The sequence below is a fragment of the Loxodonta africana genome, chromosome 1 (genome assembly GCF_030014295.1).
Source record: "Loxodonta africana isolate mLoxAfr1 chromosome 1, mLoxAfr1.hap2, whole genome shotgun sequence".
Lineage (NCBI taxonomy): Eukaryota > Metazoa > Chordata > Mammalia > Proboscidea > Elephantidae > Loxodonta > Loxodonta africana.
Genome location: NC_087342.1, coordinates 74,050,349 through 74,073,670, shown reverse-complemented (window position 1 = coordinate 74,073,670; position 23,322 = coordinate 74,050,349). Strand labels below are relative to the sequence as shown.

The 23,322-nt window shown below is 41.5% G+C and overlaps 4 non-coding genes across 4 annotated transcripts; 2 read left to right on the top strand and 2 right to left on the bottom strand.

Annotated features, from left to right (window-relative positions):
* Positions 1-1,730: 1,730 nt before the first annotated feature.
* On the bottom strand, positions 1,731-1,803 carry TRNAR-ACG (transfer RNA arginine (anticodon ACG)). The gene has a single exon. It is a non-coding gene; the product is annotated as a tRNA-Arg (tRNA).
* Positions 1,804-3,910: 2,107 nt separating this feature from the next.
* TRNAS-CGA (transfer RNA serine (anticodon CGA)) lies at positions 3,911-3,992 on the bottom strand. The gene has a single exon. It is a non-coding gene; the product is annotated as a tRNA-Ser (tRNA).
* Positions 3,993-16,641: 12,649 nt separating this feature from the next.
* Positions 16,642-16,715, top strand: TRNAI-AAU (transfer RNA isoleucine (anticodon AAU)). The gene has a single exon. It is a non-coding gene; the product is annotated as a tRNA-Ile (tRNA).
* A 348-nt stretch (positions 16,716-17,063) lies between these two features.
* Positions 17,064-17,137, top strand: TRNAI-AAU (transfer RNA isoleucine (anticodon AAU)). The gene has a single exon. It is a non-coding gene; the product is annotated as a tRNA-Ile (tRNA).
* Positions 17,138-23,322: the final 6,185 nt, after the last annotated feature.

Genomic DNA, 23,322 nt, shown 5'->3' with positions numbered 1-23,322 from the left:
CCTTTGTTTACTAGATAGGGTCCTTAATCAGCCAAGTCAAGCAGCCTCTTGAATGAATAAGGAAAAATAGCAGAAGAAATGTAATATGTGAAATTTGCTATTTTCTCACACTAGGAATATTGCTTTGGGAGTAGAATACACATCTTAAGTAAAAAACAAACAAAAATTCTTTAGAGTAAGACACAGCCATGGAGTCTGCCAAAAAGAACTGTTCCTGGCAAATTGATTCCACTTTATTGATGTCACCAAATCACTCACTGCAAGATGTGAGAGTTAATACATGATATGATATATGATGTGATATAGTATAAGAAATAATTAAAAATTTTCTAGTAGCTACATTTAAAAAATAAAAATTAACAGGTAAAGTTTATTTTAATGTTTTAACCCCAAATACAGTCATCTTAATATATAAGAAAAATATATATATAATCAATATAAAATACTGAGATACTGTCTTTTTTTTTTTTTTTTAGTACAAGTCTTTGAAACATTTGATAGTGGCTACAGCTTCAGAACATTCTGGGGAGGTGGAAAATATTCTGTCTTCATAATATGGAGCCCTGGTGGTACAGTGGTTAAGCACATGGCTGCTGACCAAGAGGCTGGCAGTTGGAATTCACCAGTTGCTTGGTGGAGACACTATGGGGTAGTTCTACTCTGTTTTACAGAGGGAATTGTCTTGATGGCAACCGATTTTTGGTCTTCACAATATAATCTCTGTAGTTTTTTTTTTTTTTTTTGTCCCAGCATGTAGGTCAAAATAAGCCTCAATTTTTTCCATCAGGTCCAAGAATGTGAGTGTGCTTATTATATAAAGTTCTTTGTTGGAGGGAGAAGTGGAAACAGACTTCTTTCTAAAACAAATAACACCAAAAAAAAAAAGAAAATCTGACGAAATGTACACTTCTATTAAAGAGAATTAAAAACAAAACATACAAACAAAAGAACAGCTTGAGAGTAGAAGGTCAGTTACCTTGTTGGTTAAAGCTTGGTGGTACTAATGTTGAGACTGTGGGTTTGACCCCCATATAGATGCTTCATTTTTTCTTTTCTTCTTTGAAAGTTATCTGTCCCTGTCAGCTGTAAAATTGGGTAATAAAATATAACGCACCAGTTCAGTTGTAAGTGTGATCTGTGGAATAGCAGCACCAAAATTAACTTGCTAGAAGTCCTAGAACCAACGTAGAGTCCCTGGGGGGTGGGGCCCAGAAAATTAAGTTTAACCGTTCCTCCAAGTGATTGTCCTGCACCCTAAAATTTGAGAAACATTCATTTCAGGAAGCTCCAAATCCTTTGGGCTATTCTCCCCTCGCTTTTAACCCGCTCACAGTTCAACAGACTGTGGATCAAACGAGATCTGAGAGCGTGGTGGGTTCATTCTTTTCATTCCCAGCGCCCCTTACAGAGCACACTGTTCAATCAACTCCTGTAAGATAAATAGGCGTACACCCACAGTTTTGCTGGTTCGTGTACTTTTTTCCGGTTTCACCTTTATTTTCCCTCCTAAGCCCCTCCACTCGGCCCCAAACGTCAGGAGTCTCTTTCAAGAACACCTAGAAAGGAGGTCCTTCTGTAGAAAGAGACATCAACCAAAACCTGCTACACTTCCCCTGTCTTCCTTACGTCCTCACTCCTCCCTGGGTGCTTAACTTTTGCCTGGGATTCCTTTCAAATGTAAACAGAACAACAGACACAGAGAGTATTTCCCCCCACCTATTAAAAGGTGACGAGCCAGCCAGGAGTCGAACCTAGAATCTTCTGATCCGTAGTCAGACGCGTTATCCATTGCGCCACTGGCCCTCACGGTAAGGTTTAGGTCGATTTTCTACTGTTCATTACCAATATGCAGACAGAAATGAAGTGCGCAAGATCACGTGGGTTCCGGTAAAACAGACCAATTTCTTTTCTGTTTATTTTACAGGAGTTACATTCCCTAATATACGTAAAAAAGGAAATTTCACCCTTTGAACACGGTGTATGCAATAGAGCGACTGTCCTTCCATCAAAGCTTTTTTTTTTTTTCTTTTGGGTGTGTGCTTGTTTGTATCTATTGTTTCTACTCGCCAACATTTCCATTTGTTTAGTCGGTTCATCTGTCCGTCCCTGGAACAATTTCATGTTTCTTACATTGGATACTGATGCTGTGTGTGGATCAGTAATTAGTGATCCATGTAATTTTTAATTACGCTACAATGAAAATTAAAGTGCAATGAAATACGTTGTTGTGGTATTAATCATATATTTTCCATCTCACTCTCCTAAGAGCTGTAACTCACTAAGGAGAAAATCATTTCAGACTCGATGCAGCAGATAAAGACGTTCGAAAACACCCACCCCCAAAATGAGGCAAAACGCAGGCAAGAAATGTATAAAGATACACTTTTTAAGAACCAAATTCACTTAGAAACTTAAAGGTCAGAGTTGACATAAGTATAAAATTAAAGCAGATCTGTTGTCCCTGGGTAAATATTAAAGGAGTCAATGTAGGTAAAATAATAATTAAAAAAATAGGCACGTGAAAATAGTGAAGTATTTACAAGCGAGGGCTGCCTTCTCCTCTGGGAGGGAGAAGAGCAATAGTTAGGGGCCGAGTATACAGGCCAGTGCAACCAGGATGCATATGGCCCTTATCTCGACTCTTTCCTGGTAGATCTGTGGCTTTGGCCAAGTTGTGTATCCTTTTTTTTGCCTTGATTTCCTCATTTCTGTAGAGTATTTTTACAAGACTCTGGCGTGCTCGCTATCTAATGGATATTTATAATACCAGTAGACCTTTATGGCTCCCACTAGCCCTTACAATATGACTTTTTTTTTTTTTTTTTCCGAAGTACCGTACCAGAGAACTCTTCAAGGAAGCTGCCTGCATTTCTATTATCAGCAGGAGGAAGTTTATTCCCAGATTTTTTAAAACAAAATTTCCTCATTTTCTCTTTGTCATCTGGATTTGCCGCTGCTTTCAGATTTAACAATCTCAACACAGAACAACCGGCTATTCTGAGCGCACACTACTTAAGTCCGGAACTTGGAGTGGACAGTGGCAGGCTGTGGATCACGGTCCTGGGCTCAGGGATTCACAGATGCTCTGGTCTGGGAAGAGCAGAATATAAGGGCTGAAATAGGGTTTATGTATTGAATGATAGTCAACAAGAGAAGAGGCGTGTACTGAAGAGGTGGGAGGATCAACATAAGGCTCGGGGCAGAGGGCGGCCCTGTTGAAACGTTCTGCTGCTTTGAACTCACGCTCTGTTGGCAGAGTGGTTAAGCGTCAGGCTGCTACCTCAAAAGTCAACAGTTCGAATCCACCAGTGCGTCTTTGGAAACCCTACTGGGCAGCTCTATGAATAAGAGTCGACTGGGCGGCAACAGGTTTGGATTTTGGTTTTATGCTTGAGTAAGGAAGACTGAAGAAGATTTGATGCATTTGAATTTATGACTTGATGCATTTGAATTATGGTGTTGGTGAAGAATATTGAATATACCGTGGACTGCCAAAAGAACGAACAAATCTGTTTTGGAAGAAGTACAGCCAGAATGCTCATTAGAAGCAAGGATGGCAAGACTACGTCTCACATACTTTGGACATGTTATCAGGAGTGGCCAGTCCCTGGAGAAGGACATCATGCTTAGTAAAGTAGAGGGTCAACGAGCTGGACTGACATAGTAGTGGTTGCAACAATGGGCTCAAACACTGCAACGATTATGAGGATGGCGCAGAGTCGGGCAGTGTTTGGTGTATTGTACATCATGGTATCGCTATGAGTTGGAAACGACTCAAGGATACCTAACAACAACAACATGCTTGTGGAAAGGAACCCTGGTGGAGCAATGGTTAAGCGCTCGCTACTAGTAAAGCTGAGAGTCACCGTGATTTGTGTTGACTTGGGTTTGTAACTCAGAAAAAGACGAACGCTGTGAGCAGGATTTGAACCTGCGCGGGGAACCCCCATTGGATTTCGAGTCCAACGCCTTAACCACTCGGCCATCACAGCCTGATGGTGGGATTCATCTTGTATACTGAAAATACGTTGCCATCTCCACACCCCAGTTTTGCTCTCCAGTTTCACTGGCGTTATTTGAGTTTCTTCTACTGTGGTATATTTGGCATGTTTTCTTTCAGGAGTACACAAAAAGAAGTCATTCTCCAAGGCTCATCCTCAGACCTCTCCACTCAATCCCTTCCTACCCTCACTCAATTTCATCCATCTCCTCAGACCCCTTCTGCTAAATCTCACCTCTCTGACAGGATGCAACATTCCAGCGCCACAAGAATGCCTGATTTTTAATTTTCTCATATTTATACACATGGGAACCGTGGTGACGCAGGGGATAAGTGCTACGGCTGCTGGCCCAAAGGTCGACAGTTCGAATTCACCAGCTGCTTCTTGGAAATCCTATGGGCAGTTCTATTCTGTCCTATAGGGTCACTGTGAGTCGGACTCGACATCAAAGGGGTTTTTTTTTTTTTTGTACACATGAGAGGTTATACTGTGTATATATATATAATGTGTCTGCAGCATTATTTGTAACAGCGAGACTGGAAACCTAATTGTTCAGAATTATTTACTTAGATTATGGCGCATCTACACAATGCAGTTTCGTGCATATTTAAAAGATTACGAAGAAAATTACTATGTGTGCATATATATTTTAAAATAAAAGTAAGATTTAGAGCAATGTGTACGGAATGCTATCATGGGAGATACATTTGCATTATATTATATATATATTTTACAAAAAACTCTCGGAAGATAATAAACTCATAACAACAGCAACTAGTTGAGGGGCTAGAGTGAGAAGATGGGGTTCACGAGGGAATAGGGTTCAGGAGCAGGAGGGAAAAGATCACTGCATGCTTTTTTCGGCTTCAAATGTTACCTATTCAAAAGAATTAAAATTAAAGAAAACACCATAAAAGAGAGGAGTGGGGAGAAAAACTGTTCTTACAAGAGACCTCCGCCACTCCTCTGTGGAATGGTGACTAGAGCCATGGTTCTGGAACTTGGCTATAAGAGGGGCTCTGAAAGAGGCCTCACCTGGTGTCCCATAGGGAACTAAGTCACATAAATGAGACTTGAGGCTGTCCCAGGAGCCTGAGGCAAAAAGGAGAGAAGATTCCCAAATTGCATCCAAGGCTGGTCCTGGACCCGCAGGTCAAAGGAAAGCTGGGAGATTCTTCTAGAATCATCAGATTCTCAGACCACCCTGGAATATTCTTCAGACACAAAATTGAATCTTTCATTTGAGAGCGGTGTTTGTGCAGGCATGGCCATATGGAAGCTCTGAGGACCAGACCCACCATCTACAAGACCTGATTTGAAGCCCTTTGGGCAGTTGCCTCATTTGTCTAGAATATTCTAAGGGAAGCAAGAAGATAGTCCCTCTCCACAATATAATCTCCGTGGATTATTTTGCCCAAATCCGCAAAATTTAAATAGCCTAAACTTCTTCCTTCGTATATGAAGTACGGCTTTAAAAGTTTGTGTGCGTGCTTTGTTTCGTATTGTTTTTCTATTTTCTGTTTCGGTCTTGGCCCGGGCGTAGCTCTCCTTACACCAGTTTCCAAGATAAATGCCCGCTCCACCTCACGGGAGATCCTCTCTCCGCTTAGTTGCAAAGAGCAGGGAGTGGAATAAAGCTCTGTTCAAATGTTCGGTTCCCCATCCCCAGCTTTTCCATTAAACCAGTTGACGGTTCTGCAGCAAATCTCCGGACCAGCCGAGGGCAAAGCGCTCGGCGGCTTCACTGGTTAGCTTCCCAGTGCCCCTGACAGGACGCACTGGAGACTTTAAAGTTTCCTGCAACGAAGACCGTGGGGGAGGGAATGTTTGCGAGTTTTTCTCACCTAGATTTTAATTTTCTCCCAAGTCCTTCTACTTTACCAAGGGATTTAGGAGAGACACCCCCCCCCAAAAAAAAAGAAAAGAAAAATTTAGAAAGGAGGGCCGTTTGTTTAAAATGACGCCACCCAAAGGAACTACTGTCCATCTTTTCCTTTCTCCCCGCCTCTTCCTCGGGCTTCTTCAGGGATCCCGTTCAATTCTAAGCGGTTTCTCAGACCCTCCCTGATCCCTTGAGCCCGCGGCGTTCTTCTATACGTCAACGTTCCCCCAGGCGATGTCTTTTCTCTTTCCCCTAAAACTCACTCCCGCTGACTGAGTCAGAATCAACTTGACGGCACTGGGTTTGGTTTTTTTTTTTTGTCTAACAGCTGTGTGTAAGGCAAAAGGTTCTTTGAGTGTGGACCCTACCAAAGGGAAAAAGTTGAATGGAGAACTAGCCGGTAAATTATTTTCTGTAAAGCTTCAAAGCTTGATTTTAAAATTTGACTTTCTAAGGGTCTTTCTCAGGCAACTTCCTCTCTCAATCTCAGGAAAAGGTCGGAATAAAGAAGAAAATATTAGAAGATTGCTCATTTGATGACGCTTAAGACTCATTTAGACTCAAATGACAATCAATTTGAAGGGCGGGGTGGCAGCACCTCCAGATGTGAACATTTGAAATTACAACTTTGTGATTTTTATGTCAGGTTAATATTTTGACATTTTGCCTATCACCAGCAACAATGATAACCATCTAATAGGCTCATGTTTAAGAAGGCTATAACCTCCTGTTTCTATGCAGTCAAAAGTTCTCATTATTTTTGCCCATTTTGAGGAGACCAAAATCTTTAATTTTGAAAACCTCAGTATCACAGGTGAGCAAATCACGTCCTTTTACACCAGTGTTGTGTATAAGGTGTGTAGGATATTTAGCAGGTTATGATCTCATTTTCTTTGGTAAGACATTTCTTTTTGTTTTACGTATTTTTTGGCAAAAATATACACAGCAAAACATAACCAATTCAATAATTTCTACATGTATAACTCAGTGACATTGATTACATTTTTCAAACTGCAACTATTCTCGTTATTCCTTTCCAAATTATTCCTGCACTATTAAGATAAACTCACTGCTCCCTAAGCTTCTCATCTAACTTTTTAAGTTGCTGTGGTCACTTTGATCGCATATTGATAAATCTTTAAAACAGTTCCATACTCAAGGCAGACATTCTTTACTAATTAAACTAAGCCAGGAGCCCTGGTTGCATAGCGGTCAATCACTTGGCTGCTAACCAAAAGTTTGGCAGTTGGAACACACCAATGTCTCCCTGGGAGAAAGATGTGGCAATCTGCTTCTGTAAAGATTACAGCCAGGGAACTTCTGGGGCAGTTCTACTCTGTCCTATAGGGTCCCTATGAGTCAACTCATTGACAATTAAAAAAAAAAAATTGGTTTAAAGACGACTTCAGGGGATAGTTTCCATTTAAGGTTTAAAGATTATCTCAGGCCAATAGTTTTGTGGGATCAGTAAGAAATTTCTTGGCTCAATTTTTAAAAATTTATATTTGCCCTGCAGCCAAATACGCAAATAGATTAACAAAGCCTTGTTTTTATTTGGGTAAAAGACCATGAGGTCAAAAGTGTTGTGGGCCATTCTGGCTAGTGGATCAGAGACTTGGTGAGGTTTAACAAGACCTGAAGAATGAAGAAATTTTTTGAGGAAAAAATTACTGAGACCAGGGAGGGAAAATAGTATATTTTCATTCAGGGAGAAACATTTTAGTAAAGACATACATTTTTGAGTGTCTTGCACTTCTTTAGAAATTGTTTGGTAGGGTAAAAACATTTGCCAGTTATTATTTAAAAGTATTTAATCTTCAAGAAGTACTAAATAGAACCTCACTACAAGTTCAACAGCAGCATTCCAGTCCAAGTGGTCTTTTAAAACAGTGGTCTTTGCCCCAGTATCTTGAAGAAGAAGGGGCATCTGCCCCTCTGCAGCAGTGGAAAGGTTAATCATGGGTGCAGTTCACTGGCCTGTGGCAACTTGGGCACTGGAGTGGCAGCAGCAATGCGGGTCCTCAGTCTCCTTGTGTGGGAGTTGGAGAAGGTTGTCCTCACCCTGACAGCCTTTGTGGAAGGCAATTTGGGAAAGAGTCCATGGAATACTTTAGACTCTCAAAGGGATCTAAGACCCAGAAAAGTCTAAGACACATTGGTGTAGAGAGAAACAGGCTGAGGAGGGAGCCCTGGAAAGTATGCAGAAGGCTCCTAAGAAGAAGACTGAGAAAAGTGTCAGGAAGAAAGCCAGACAACTGAAGTCACAGAAGCCATTGGGGCCGCGGGGGTTGGCGGGGGGAGGGAATGGTTCAGGAGGAAATAATAGTATAGGCAATTCAAGCAAATGGTCAGGAATGCAAACAGTACAGAGTAGTATGCAGCTAAAAGCCCTGGAGATATAGGGAGATTAAAAAAAAAAAAAGACAAAAAAAAAAAAAAACAAAAAACAAAAAACAAAACCCCATGCTGTCCAGTTGATTCCAACTCTTAGTGACCCTATAGAACAGAATAGAACTGTCCACAGGGTTTCCAAAGAGCAATTGGTGGATTTGAAATGCTGACCTTTTTGTTGGTAGCTACGCTTTTAACCACTCTACCACCAGAGAGATACAATAATGAACAAAACCCAATTCCTGCCACTGTTGCTTACTTACCTGCAACAACCAAGAAAACAGCTAAATAAGATAATTCAGACCCCTAAAGTAATATTAAACTCATTGCCATCAGTCAATTGCAACTCATGGAGACCCATGTGTTAGAGTAGAACTGCTCCATAAGATTGTTTTTGTTTTGCACCTAAAAAAATATTTTACTGTGTTTTAGGTGAAAGTTTACACACCAAATTAGATTCCCATTCAACAATTCAACAAATTGTTCCATGATATTGGTTACAATTCCCAAAATGTATTAGCACTCTCACCATTTCCACCCTCCCTTCTCTGTTCCCATCAGTCTGGTTCCCCTGCCCCTCCTTGCCTTCTCATCTTTGCTTTTGGGTAAATGTTGACTACTTGGTTTCTATAGTTGGTTGTTTAAAGGAGCACATTCCTCACGGGCGTTATTGTTTGTTTTATAGAGCAATCTATTACTTGGCTGAAAGGCGACCTCTGAGAATTCCTTGGGGTTTTCTTGGCTGTAATCTTTATGGAAGTAGATTACCAAGCCTTTCTTCTGCAGTGCTGCTTGGTGGGTTCAAACTGACCACATTTAGGTTAGTAAAAACCAAAAACCCAAGCCTGTTGCCATTTAGTCGATCCCAACTCAGAGTGATTCCAACTCATAGCAACCCTATAGAACAGAGTAAAACTGCCCCATAAGGTTTCCAAGGAGCAGATGATGGATTTGAACTGCTCACCTCTCAGTTAGCAGGCAAGTTCTTAACCACTGTGTCACCAGGGCTCCAAGCTGACTGTAAACCATTTGTGCCACAGGAGACCTGAGAGTAATATTAGAAAACCAGATAACTTGCAGATGATGGAATTTGGCTTTTTTTTTTTTTTTAGCTTGAATCCACCAGGTGCTCCTTGGAAACCCTATGGGGCAGTTCTACTCTGTCCTATAGGGTTGCTATGAGTCAGAATCGACTTTATGGCAACGGGCTTGGTTTTCTTTTTTTTTTTGGTTTTTCTTTTTAGCTGTATACTTGTTTTGTCTTCAACCAAGTCAAGGCCGTGGCGACTCTTTGGGGTCCTCTGCAGCCAGCCATTGGAACTGTTCCATCGCTTACAGCCACAAGGAAGGTGAAGCCTGTCAAAAGCTGCTAGTAGGGAGGCTTGGAATACTCCTGATCAAATTCTGCTGTTGCTTCAAGAAGAGGAAAACATTGGCTGAAGGGTAATTGCTGGATTTCTTGACATTGGGAAAACTCAGCAGTGCACTGAGAGCCTGGCTTATGATGAGTTTGTGACCAATCTAAAAGTACTGCACAAGCCTGGTGTATCTGAAATGGCTGACCCAGGCTTGGGTTTGACTCCATTTCGTTACTTCTGCTTTTACCCTAACAATACCTAACCTTTGAACAGACTTAATCATGTAGCTAAAGAAATGTCTTTCTCTGTGGTTAACCTAAAAGAATGTCCAAAGGATGCTCGCTGGGGATCTTTGCTTAAACATTTATTGAAACCCTTTGTTCTAGGGAAATGTTTGCCTTAAGATAGATATTTTAACAATGTGTTTTAGGAAAATCTATTCTATAATCACCTTGTGACCACCCTGTGATACCCCCCATTCAGCACGTAGCTGTGCAATTATGCACCGTATCCAATACCCTCCATCTGCGTATACTCTCTAGACCAATCCTAGCAAAAGCCCCCCCCTTCCCAGACGTCCTGTCCCCAGATCCGCTAATCGCTCGCCAACCAATCAGAATACTGCAGCCCAAATTCCTGGTGTAACTCTATAATTATGCTTTTGTAACTGCCTATCAGGAGTGCATGGTTTCATTTTCATGAGATCTAGTGTGTTCCCGGCTTGAGGTGTCTTTTTGCTTTCGATAAATCTCCTATTTTGATTTTAAGCAGACTCCATTGTCTATGACAATACCTAGCCAGTATTTCAAATCCAAGGTCATTACTAGAGCTAATACCCACAAAAAAAGAATAGGATATACCCTGTCATGGATTGACTTATGTCCCTCCCAAAAATATGTGTATCAGCTTGGTAGGCCATGATTCCCAGTATTGTGTGGTTGTCCTGCATTTTTTTAATTGTAATTTTATGTTGAGAGGATTAGAGTGGGAATGTAACACCACCCTTACCCAGGTCACCTCCCTGATCCAATGTAAGGTAGCTTCACTGGGGTGTGACCTCCACCACCTTTTATCTCTCAAGAGATAAAAGGAAAGGGAAACAAGCAGAGAGTTGGGGACTTCATATCACCAAGAAAGCAGCACCAGGAGCAGAGCACATCCTTTGGACATGGGGTCCTGCCCCTGAGAATCTGCTCAAACAGATGAAGGTCGAAGGACCTTCCTCCAGAGTGGACACAGAGAGAAAGGCTTCCCCTGGAGCTGACACACTGAATTTGGACTTTTAGCCTACTTTACTGTGAGAAAATAAATTTCTCTTTGTTAAAGCCATCCACTTGTGGTATTTCTGTTATAGCAGCACTAGATAACTAAGATAACCAAGATAACTAGATAACTAAGATAACCAAGATAACTAGATAAGATAACTAGATAACCAAGTAGATATTCCTGAGAAGTTAATCCCTTTAAGGCAGGAATTATGATGAGTATGGCCTCTAGATAGTAACAGAGAATCATACAAAGTAATGTCTTTCACAATCATGATGCTTATGAATCTTATTAAAATTGAATTGTTGCTCTATTTGATAGTGCTATCCACTAAGCACTATTCATATAAAACATATTTCTCCACTCAGGTTAAGGGGATACAGGTGAAGGGTGAACTTTCTTCATGAGTCTTTCGGGTTTTTAAAAAATGTTTCAGGTATTTGACCTTTACAAAAAAGGAAAAGCTGCTTGTAAATGTCTATGTGTTGCCACTAATTTCGGTCCTGCTAGTTTCTGGATATCAGCTCCCAGATTCCTAATATCAAGGTTCTTCTCCTACAGTTCAGATCTCTGTACATGTAAGGCAACCTCTGGCTCTCATCACATTGAGGGGGTAGAGTTGAGGCAAAAGGAACTGACTTGGTGCCCCCTGTGTCTGTAATAATAATTCTGATATCTGTTCCAGAAACCTCAAATTTGCATTGGGGATAAGAAAAATAAATACAGATATAAAAACCTATCAGGGCTTCTGGGAAAATGGATTGATGTGCTTTTCTCTATTCTTCCTGTTAAGTGCAACTAATATCCCCGAAACAAAGCCTAACCCGTTGCTGTTGAGTAAATTCTGAATAACGATGACTCCATGTGTTACAGAGTAGAACTGAGCTCCATAGGGTTTTCTTGGCTGTAATCTTTTTGGAAGTAGATCACCAGGCCTTTCTTCCATGGTGCTTCTGGGTTAGTAGACGAGCATAAACGGCACCACTCAGGGACCTCAAGAATTGTGAACATTATATATAAAACAAAGATAAGAATACTCTGAAAGGTGGAGGGAAGAAGGCAGACTCGCTGGGGGGAACTTGTGGGTCAGGGGAAAGACATGCTGGTAAGTTCCCCAAGTTTTCTTTTTGCTTCACGTATCCTAGATTAGAGCTGAGGAGTCCAGGAAACCAAAACACCAATGGATGTGTACAAAAAAAAAAAAGGTCTAAGGAAGTCTCCCTTTAGCCAAAGGACCAACACAGAAAAGTTTTAGACAATAACTATTCTACTCCAGCCAAATATCACAGAAAATACTGTGCCAGTGGGGAGCCTAGGCTCCTACCATTGTGAGACTGTAGCAAGGAGATCCAATACCCTGGTTGGGGTAGTGTCAGATAAAACCAGGTAGGAAATCAGAACTTCCATGACCACCCAGCAGTAATAATACATTCCTCTCTCTCCTTGCTGGGATAGTGTCTGAAGAGGCCTAGTGGAGGGTCAAAACTTTCACCACTGCACAGTGGTAACTGCGTCCCCTCATCACTGCATTGTCCCTAGGGACCACTTGGGGAGATGAAATTCTCACCACCTTCCAGCAGGAGTGGAGACTGAGTGGTGTTAAACCAAAAATCATATTAAGCCAATAATAAAAGTTGATTGAAGTTTATTTAATATATGATTTGCAAATCAGGGTAGCATTTCCCCTACAGAGTCAAAAATGTTCTGAAGATGAGAGAACCTTGAAACACTTATACCAAATCTTACTGACATTGCCATGGAAAAAAGGATTGAAAAAACAGAATGGATAAACAAATTTGTGGTTGGGAGGGATTTTCCTACAGCATTATCTTGAAAAATAATTAAAATAATTACCAATTTACCCTAAACATAGCTTTCAGTCTAACCCTTGGAATCTGTTTCCCAAAACTGACTAAATGCTTCAAAAGAGCATAATGCCCAAGGCAAAACAATGTTACTAGTTTATTTAGACCATTGTTTAACTCAAAGGCAGCCCCCAGGAACCAGTTTCTCCAAGGCTCAAGGTTTCAAAGGACACCCAAGGGCAAATGGCCTGGGTGGATCATCCTAACTCCATGGGCCCAGAAATGTGGATTCCAGAAGAATTAAGAGTGGGAAACCTGGACTTCTTAACTCCACCTGGCATTAATGAAGAGGTGTCCCCCTTTTAACCTGCCAGAGTGGAGTTGCAGAAAGTCAGCTAGAACAGAGGGTTTAAATACCAGCCAGAACCTCATACATCCATAGTGCCCTGGTTTCACTTGTTTTAGGGTAAAAGTACGACAAAGTTTAGTAAAGCAAAAAGAAAGGTTTTATTAGGCATGTATTCAAAGAGGCAAAAGTAGGAAATGGACAGCATGCTGCTATAGCCATGTCTGCTCAAATCCGAGAAACATTGCAGAATAGACAAAAGTGGGAAAACCAGCAACCAGGCTGCCAGAGCCATGTCTGCCTGAGTCTGAGGGATGTTACAGAATAACCAGTATATATCAACATTACAAAATGGGCAAAGCCATTGAAAGCTTCACCTTTTCACAGACGAGCTAAACACTGTTAAGTCATTGTGATTCTACATTTGGAGTCATCTTTCTTAACAATCAGTGGTATAGGTTTCAGTAACAACAGTCAGGAGGGTCTACACTGGTCCAACAAATCTTGCTATTCGATAAATGCTATAGAAAAAGATAAGAGTGGAAAGTATGTGGGTCTTTTGTGCTGTTTTATTAGTTTATTTGAAAGGTTCCCTGAAAGATGTTTTCCAAGATTGTCCTAGCTATTGTCTTTATGGTGGCCCAGTGGTTGAGAGTTACAGTGAGCTATGGCTGCCAACCAAAAGGTTGGCAGTTTGAATCCACCAGCTGCTCCTTGGAAACCCTATGGGGCAGTTCTATTCCATCTTATTGGGTTGTTTGAGTCAGAATGTACTCCACGGCAAGGTTTTTTTTCTTTTTTTTTGTCTTTATACCTCAGGGCCCAGTAGATGTGTCCTTGTGAATCCTTGTGAGTCCAGCTCCAACTGGGACACATTCTAGTACAGGGAAAAATGGGTCCAATATTATCTCCTAAATCACACTTGAAAACCACTAGTCAAATAAGAACCAGGAAGATCTCAAACTGAGTGAAAAAAGACAATGGAGCCCAACACCAAGTAGAAAAAGGTGTTAGGATTATCTGACAATGATTTTAAAGCAGCCATATAAAAATGCTTCAGTGAACAATTACAAACATGTCTGAAACAAATGAAAAATAGAAAGTCTCAGCAAAGAAGTAGAAAATATGAAGAGGAACAAAATGGGTATTTTAGAATTGAAAAATTCAACAACTGAAATAAGAACTAAGGGCATGGGCTCAACAACAGAATGGAGGGGACAGAAGAAAGAATCAGTGAACTGGAAGCTAGAACAATAGTTGAGGAGTTGAGGATACAAAGGAATCTAAATAAACTAAACTCCAGGAACAGGTCTTCACAGGAGAAAAAAGGCCTCTGTCTCCCCCTATTCCTGGCAGATGGGCAGAGGCACAGTAGAGGAGAAACCACGAAGACCAGGTTAGCAGAAATCAGCTAAAATTTTAAGAGATTTTTAAGGCTTGCCTGCGGACCTGTTGGACAGATTAGAATTCCCAGTAGCTTCAACAACCGCAGATTATCCCTGATGATGCATGTAGAGTACACCAAAAGGGAGTATGGGGACTGAGAGAAATACTACTGATGCACTCCCAAGTGCAGGACCTTCCGAAATTGGGGGGCATGGGAGAGAAATTAAGATTCAGGGATCTTTGGATTTTAGGCTGCTAAAAGCTCCGCTATGAGTCGGAATCGACTTGAGGGCACTGGGCTTGGTTTTTTTTTGTGTGTAAAAGCTCGGCTTCTAAACAAAAGTCAGCAGTTCGAATCCACCAGCCACTCCTTGGAAACCCTGTGGGGCAGTTCAACTCTGTCCTACAGAATCGCTGTGAATCGGAATCGACTTGATGGCGATCGGTTCGGTTTAAAGGTTGAAATGAGCCCTGGTGGTGTAGTGGTTAAGCCCTTGGCTGTTAATCGAAAGATCGATGGCTCGAACCTACCGGCTCTTCGGCAGGAGAAAGAACGTGGCAGTAGGCTTTCATAAAGATTTACAGCCCTGGAAACCCTACGGGGTAGTTCTACTCTGTCCTATAGGGTCGCTATGATTCGGACTTGACCGAAAAGGGTTTGGCTTTTTGGTTTTAAGGGCCAGGCCAGGCCGGGCATGGGGTGGAAGAGTTGAGAGAATGTCCCTCCCCAACCCCATTCTCCACCCCAGACATTCTGAAGGACGTCCAGCCATCGAAACAGCTGGCTCCCAGGCAGTAAATCAGAGACAGATTTCACAGGGTTTGGAAAGCTGGAGGGGCAGCAGTAAAGCACAAACAGAAGACAAGGAACTACAGAGAACAAGTACTTAGTAAAAAAAAAAACTGGTTTTCTCACTCACCTTTCAACGCATTTTTACGGGAAGACAGGGCAAATGCAGGGTTCATACGGAGGATGCAAAAACAAATTTAAAGAGCTGTGCCAAAGATCACGACCATGATCTACAGCTTTTTTTTTTTTAATTAAAAACAAAAATTATAAATTCCAAAATGGAAAATAAGTAAATGAAGAGTCGACCTGGCTCATCAAAATGTGTGTCATCTCTTTCTCAAAAAGAATTTGAAAAAAAGGGGGGGGGAGTGTCCTTCAAGTCTTATTAAGATGTGTGTGTGTTCAGACAAGCAACAAACGAACAGAAAAGTAGAAGAGAAGCGGGGAGGGGAAGTAGGTTACAGGGTCCAGCAGAGTAAAGAGAACAAAAGGAGAATGAGTCAGGAATTATTTGACCTTTCGGACTCTCCCTGGGTTGACATCTGCCATCAAGGGGATCAGGCCAGGTCTGGGAGGAGCGCACCTCTCAGGGTTACTGGTGTTTCCCGCCTCCTTCCTCCGAACCGACCGACTAGGGCCTCCGCGACGCCGCGCCTCTCAGATCTCGGCGTTTCTCCCCTGGTCTGGATAACGGCCTCTGACTCCAGAAGTGCCCTGTCCTTGACTTCCCTTGTTGTTGATTTCGGGGTCTTGGTTCTGCCCTGGAAAAGGTCAGAGGCTCTGGAGAGAGGCCCTGCCTACGGTCCTTTCTCACTAGCTGACTCCAACCCGGCACTCGGGCGCCCCCAGGTGTCTGGTGATTGGAGCTGCAGCGCCACGTCTGTGAATTTCCCGAGCGCAGAGCAGGAGGTCCGGAGTGCGCAGCTGCAATTTCAGGGCCCTTGAGGCCGCGAGAGGGGGAAAGATCCCGGGTTCCAAGGCTTCTGCGGAGAGCCTACCTGCCCGGAATGGTCTCCAGGAGCGGAGAAGAATCCGCACTCTGTGCGCTGAAGCCAAGTTCTTCGACCACGCTTGGCCAGTTCTGTGATCCGCCCGCCACGATCTCAGGCTCGGAGCAGCTTCGCGTTGCCCCGGGCCTTCCCGGGGTAGGAGGAAGGAAGCTCCGCTCCGGGACGTTTAATTTGAGTCTTCTCGGGTCAGTATTGCCAGTTTGAGAAAGACTAAGTTTCCCCGGAAGGGACAAGATTTATTTGTGCCAGCGGTGGGTTTTTCTCCTTTCCTTTTCCTTACGCGAAGGAGAAAAAAAAGGGGAAATAAAAGGAAAAGCATCTTTTATCTTTTGCGCAGAAGCACCAGCGGACATTAGTTGGATGTAGTATAAAGAGACACAGGAAAAAAAAATGACAACGCCGCGGGGGCCGGTTAGCTCAGTTGGTTAGAGCGTGGTGCTAATAACGCCAAGGTCGCGGGTTCGATCCCCGTACGGGCCACTCGGCAGAGCGGTGCAATTTTTATGTTTCTGCCTAGCACGTCTTTTGTAGACGCTGCCTTCTCACATCCCGCTACAGACCTCAAGTCGCTACACTTAAACCAAAACCCGGTCAGTCTGTTCATTCAGTGGTTAATTCGCTAGAGCAATTTTACTTTTAAGGTTCCCTCCCCTTCCTTTTTTAAAGAAATAACGTATGAAAGTTAGGATGTAGTTTTTAAAAGAAACTGAGGTAGGGCGAGTGTATTTACAGAAGGTGGGAATAGGAAAAACTATTTCAGAAGTTCTTGAGATAGTACGGTTTTGGCGCGTTTTAAACTTTCAAAATAAAAACTGTGGCATTGGCGGTGGCCGGTTAGCTCAGTTGGTTAGAGCGTGGTGCTAATAACGCCAAGGTCGCGGGTTCGATCCCCGTACGGGCCAAAGGTTGCTTTCTCTTTTCCGGTATGTGGGAATGTACCCGGCTTATCACGACGTCTGCAACCTACAATCAATACTTCGCTGTGTAATCTGGATTGGTGGTTGCTTTTTGGTTACATCTGACCGTTGTCCTCGGTGCTGCCACTTACCAAGCTATTTCCAAATCGTCTGAATTTTTTTGAACAGATGTAAAAGCTTTGAGTCGCAGATTTAAATGATGAAAATGGAGTGAGCAGTGGGGGAGAGTCTCTGAAACCACTCTTAATCTAAGCGCCTCACTCCCCCTGTCCTGTCCATTTCTCGGAGTCTGGCCAGAGTCTCCGTGTGTCTGGCACGCATCTCCTCTTTACCTGTCTCTGTCCTCCTCTCTTGCACTGTCCCTCAGTATCCCAATTATTTTTACCCTTTTCTTATTTAAAAGTGTAAGTGTAATATGTAAATGTATTATCTGTTAGACAATGGAGTAGTAGGTAAGAAAAAAAAAATAGGTACCACTTATTAATTCATACTAAAAAAATTTTTTTTCCAGGTGCAGACTTTAAGCCAGTTATTGTTCTTTTTGGCTTTATTGATCACCTACTATGTCTATGGCCCTGTGCTTGGAGCCATTACTTACACCATTATTTATCAGTATTGTTAATGTTATTTTCATAGCGATCCCATGAGATAGCTAGTATTTCTTTTTACGCTACTGGTAATGAAACTGAGGCTCAGAAAAGTTAAGTTGTTTAAGGCTACACAGCAAATAAATGAGTTAAAATCCAGCTCTGTCTGACTACAGAACAATTAATCTTTTCATTGACCTGGTGACTCTCACATGTGATGTAAGCATGCATTACAGGTGCTCTGATGGTCTCTTTCCATTTAGGCCAAGAGTCGGGCAGGGGATGGATGTATTGTATTCTTTCTTTTCAACCTCAGATCTCTTAATATATTTCTAGCGGCAGCTGTATAAGCGTTTGTGGAATGGGAATTATAATTATATAGTAGCAAAGACTACATAATACGGACTATGTGCCAGTCACTGTTCTAAATGCTTGTATTATTAACTATTGTTATCATCCTCATCTTACAGATGAGGGCAGGAAAGTGAAGAGAGATTAAGTAATGTGCTTTAATTAGGACATCTCATAATGGACACATACTGTATTATTTGGAAACCGGAACAATGGATTTTATTCACCTAAGTAGGAATTGCACCTTCATTTTAGTACTTTCATCCTCCCTTCCTTACAGACAGAAGAACAAACCCAATTACCAATCTCTCTACATTTTTTTTCTTTTAATAAAATGACATTTACATTCAATGTGCCTACTCTGATCCCTTAAAAAAAAAAAAAAAACTTCCGATAATGATTTCTAAGTTTAGTGCCCCAACACGCAGGTTTCTTAAATCCTGCAGGAGAAAACCCAGGCTCTGAGCCAAGGTTGTTGTCAGCCTTCATGCTGAACCTCCTTTTCCCGTTTAGGGCTTATCTGGGTACGGTGATTAGCTGGTTGATTTAAGGCACTGCATTAACCCTGGTTCTCAGCAGTCTGATCTTGATGCAGTGTTCTTCCAGGTAATTTTTTCTTTCTTTCTTTTTTGTTCTAGGAGTACATCCTCTCCATCCACAAAACTGCTGAACTGCATCAAGTGAGCAGAGAAAAAGGCCCAGAAGGCTACATTTCTATCTAACTGGAAATGGATTCATGGTGAAAAAGCTTGATTATTTGGATTGTTTCTTCTTTTACAAGTGTGGTAGCAGAATAATGGTTCCCCAGAACCTGTGAACATGTTACATTACTTGGCAAAAGGGACTTCGCAGATGTGACTAAGGTTGTGAAATCTAAAATGGGGAGATAATCTTGGCTTGTCTGGGTAGGCCCAGCTGAATCACATAGACCCTTAAAAACAGAAATATCTCTGGCTGCAAGTAGAAGAGAGATGTAAGGGAAGACATGGCAGGAGAGACGAGGCAGAAAGATTCAAAGTAGGAGAAGAACTCGACAGACTGTTGCTGGCTTTGAAGATGTGGGGGCCACCAGCCAGCGAATGCAGGTGGCCACTAGAAGCTGAGACTGACCTCTAGATGACAGCCTTCAAGGAAACCAGTCCTACAATCACATGGAGCTGAATTCTGCCAATAACCTGAATGAGTTGGAAATCGGATTTTCCCCTAGAGTCCCCAGGAGGGAATACAACTCTGCCAACACCTTGATATTAGTCGAGTGAAGCCCCTCTTGCACTTCTAAACAGCAAAACTGTGAGATAATAAATGGATATTGTTTTAAGCTGCTAATTTTGTGCTAATACGTTACATCAGCCTTAGAAAATGAATGCAAATAGAAATTGTAAAACTTTCTGTATATTTCTTACTACTGTACCCTGGGTCATTTTTCTATCACCAGTGAATGTAAGAGAAAATACAATTTTAAATGAGAAAAGAGTTTTCAACAATATCAACACATAAGAATAACAAACAAAAAAAGCCTCCTTTAGTACAATCCAAGGATCCACATACAAATTAAGGAGATACACACACACACACACGCATATGTTCTGACATAAGGTAATATATTCACATGGTTCAAAAATCAGAAACTCTAAATAGTGAAGAGTTTTCATTTCTCTCAACTCTATCTGCCCACTTCTCAGCCTTATCTCCCACATGTAGCTATTAGTTTTATATGTATCCTTTCTGATTTTCCTTATGCATATAGACGTAAATGTGCATATGCTGTGGTTGTTCCCTGCTTTCAAATGGCCCCGACTCATGGTAACCCCATGTGACAGGATAGAACTGCTTCATAAGGTTTTCTTGGCTGTAATCTTTATGGAAGCAGGTCACTGGGCCTTTTCTTCAGCAGAACTGCTGGTAGGTTAAAACCACCAGCCTTTAGTTTAGCAGCCAATTGAAAATCTCTTGCACCACCTGGGCTCCTTAAATATGGATATACGTTTTATTTTTCCTTTCTAGTTATATAAAACATAACATTAGACACTGTTTGCATTCTGATTTTTTCACTTTATGTACTTTGGAGGTCTCTAATTTATCAACACTTAAGAAGGTTTCAAATAGCACATTTGACATTATATACTCTACAGAAACAAAGTTGATCTAACCACCAGAAGTTGAATATCTGGGGTCTTTAAATTCACCCCACCACTAAGGAATGTGAAGTATACAAGCAGGACTGAAGAGAGGGAAGTCCGATTGCACCCTCAGTTCTATGTGAATAAAGCATTTTCTGTGTGAAGCCATGTGATACTTCAAGAAGTCCTACCACAGGGGCTCCAAAGCCCCCTGTTGATCAAAGGAAACTACATATTCACTCGTTAAAAGATGTAAAAAGGTAAAAGCATGACTCTCATGCAGATATGAAAATGAATACATGATAAAAAATAATAAAATACTTAGAAATAAATTTAACCAAGAAGGTGTAAGACTTGTACGCTGAAAACTATAAAACATTGCTGAAAGAAATTAAAGACGACCTAAGTAAATGGAAAGGCATCCCATGTTCACGGATTGGAAGACTTAAAATTGTTTAGATGGTGTTATAGATTGAATAGTGTCCCCCCAAAATGTGTGTCAATTTGGCTAGGCCATGATTCCCAGTATTGTATGTTGTCCTCCATTTTGTGATCTGATATGATTATTCTATGTGTTGTAAATCCTAACCTCTGTGAAGGTAATTGACTAGGCATAAATATGGATCTTTTCTAGTCGGTTGGCCTCTTTAAAGCACTGAAAAGCGAAGATATTACTTTGAGGACTAAGGTGCATCTCACCCAAGCCAAGGTGTTTTCAGTCATCTCATACGCATGTTAAAGCTGGACAATGAATAAAGAAGACAGAAGAAGAATTGAATGCGATGTTGGCGAAGAATATTGAATATACCATGGACTGCCAAAAGAATGAACAAATCTGTCTTGGAAGAAGTTCAACCAGAATGCTCATTAGAAGCAAGGATGGCGAGACTACGTCTCACATGCTTTGGACATGTAATCAGGAGGGATCAGTTTCTGGAGAAGGACATCATGCTTGGTAAAGTAGACGGACAGTGGAGAAAGGAAGACCCTCAATGAGATGGATTGACACGGTGGCTGCAACAATGGGCTCAAGCATAGCAACAATTTTGAGAATGGCAGAGGATTGGGTAGTGTTTTGTTCTGTTGTGCATAGGGTCGCCATGAGTTGGAACCGATTCAATGGCACCAAACAACAACAACAACATGTTAATGAGGCAAGATTAGAGGCAGTTGTGTTAATGAGGCAGGACAAAATCTACAGGATTAGGTAGTATCTTGAGTCAATCTCTTTTGACATATAAAAGAGGGAATTGAGCAGAGAGGAGAAGGACTTCCTACCACCAAGAAAGAAGAGCTGGAATCGGAGTGAGGCCTTTGGACCCATGGTCCCTGTGCTGAGAAGCTCCTAGACCAGGGGAAGATTGATGACAAGGACTTTCTTCCAGAGCCAACAGAGAAAGAAAGCTTTTCCTGGAGCTGGCAGTCTGACTTTGTACTTTTAGCCTCCTAAACTGTGAGAGAATAAGTTTCTGTTTGTTAAAGACTTCCACTTGTGTATTTCTGTTATAGCAGCACTAGACAACTAAGACAGATGGCAATACTACCTAAAGCAATTTACAGACTCAATGCAATCTTTATCAAAATCCCAATGACCTTTTTTGCAAAAATGGAGAAGCTGATTCTAAAATTCCTATGAAATTGCAAGGGACCTTGAATAGTCAAAACAATCTTGAAAAAGAAAAACAAAGTTGTAAGACTCATAACGCCTGATTCCAAAACTTGATACAAAGCTTCAGTAATCAGAACAGTGTTGTACTGTGTAGTGAGGGAATTTGAGGCTGATCAATGAAAAATATGTGACTACAAGATAGCAGTGTTGCACAGCAAGCTATTTATTGGGGATTATGAATTTAGGGCCACACAGCAGGAGGTCTACCAGAGGCAAGGGCAAAGGGAGCCACCAGAGGGGGAAGAGGGCATGAAAAACCATGGGGAAGAGGAGAAGGGAAGGGAGAAAGCTTACCTGTCTTTATGCAATGTTCTCCTGCAGCAAGGTAGGGAGTCTCTGGGTCAGAGAGCTCCAAAGAATAGCAGCATCCTAAATTCCTTACAGGAAACCCTGGTGGTATAAAAACGGCTGCTAACCAAAAGGTTGGCAGATCAAATCCACCAGGCGCTTCTTGGAAACCCTTTGGGGCAGTCCTATCCCATCCTATAGGGTCACTGTGAGTGGGAATTGAATCTACTCAACCGCAATGGGTTTGGTTTTAAAGACCTTACAACTACAGTTTTTTTTTTTTTTTTTTTTGTTAATCTTTAGGGGGGTTAGCAGGGAACCCTGGTGGCATAGTGCTAAAGAGCTCTGTGGCTAACTAAAAAGTTGGCATTTCAAATCCACCGGCCATTCCTCAGAAACCCTGTGAAGCAGTTCTACTCTGACCTGTAGGGTTGCTCTGAGTTGGAATTGACTTGCCAGATGGCAATGGTTTTTTTTAGGGTTAGCATATGTTCGGTGCAGGTTGGTGAGATATGTACATCAGGTAGGCTCCAAATGGCTAAAATCTGCTTACTTGGGCTATATTTAAAAAAATCGCCTATGTACAAATTTGAATTTGCAGCTGGTGGGTATTTTTTTGGTGGGGTGCTAATAGGTTCCATCTTGTTATGAAGAAGTGAACCACTTGGGGCCAATACAATTTTTGGCTCATTTATATAACATACTGGCATAAGAATAGACATATAAACCAATGAAATAGGATTGAGGATCCAGAAATAAACCCACACATTGATGGCCAATTAGTTTTGACGAGGGAAGACTATTCAACAGGAAAAAAAATAGGCTTTTCAACAAATGGTGCTGGAACAACTGGATATCCAGATGCAAAAGAATAAAGTTGGACTCCTACCTCACACTATATGTAAAAACTAACTCAGATAAAAGTCCTGAAAAGCTAAAACTATAAAACTCTTAGAAGAAAAAAAAAAAAAACATAGGGGTAAATCATCATAACTTTCAATTTGACAACGATTTCTTAGATGGAATAACAAAACCAAGAGAAAAAAATAGATTTATTGGACTTCATCAAAACTAAAAATTTTTCTACGTCAAAGGACACTATCAAGACAGTGAAAAGACAACCTACAGAATGGAAGAAAATATTTGAAAATCGTA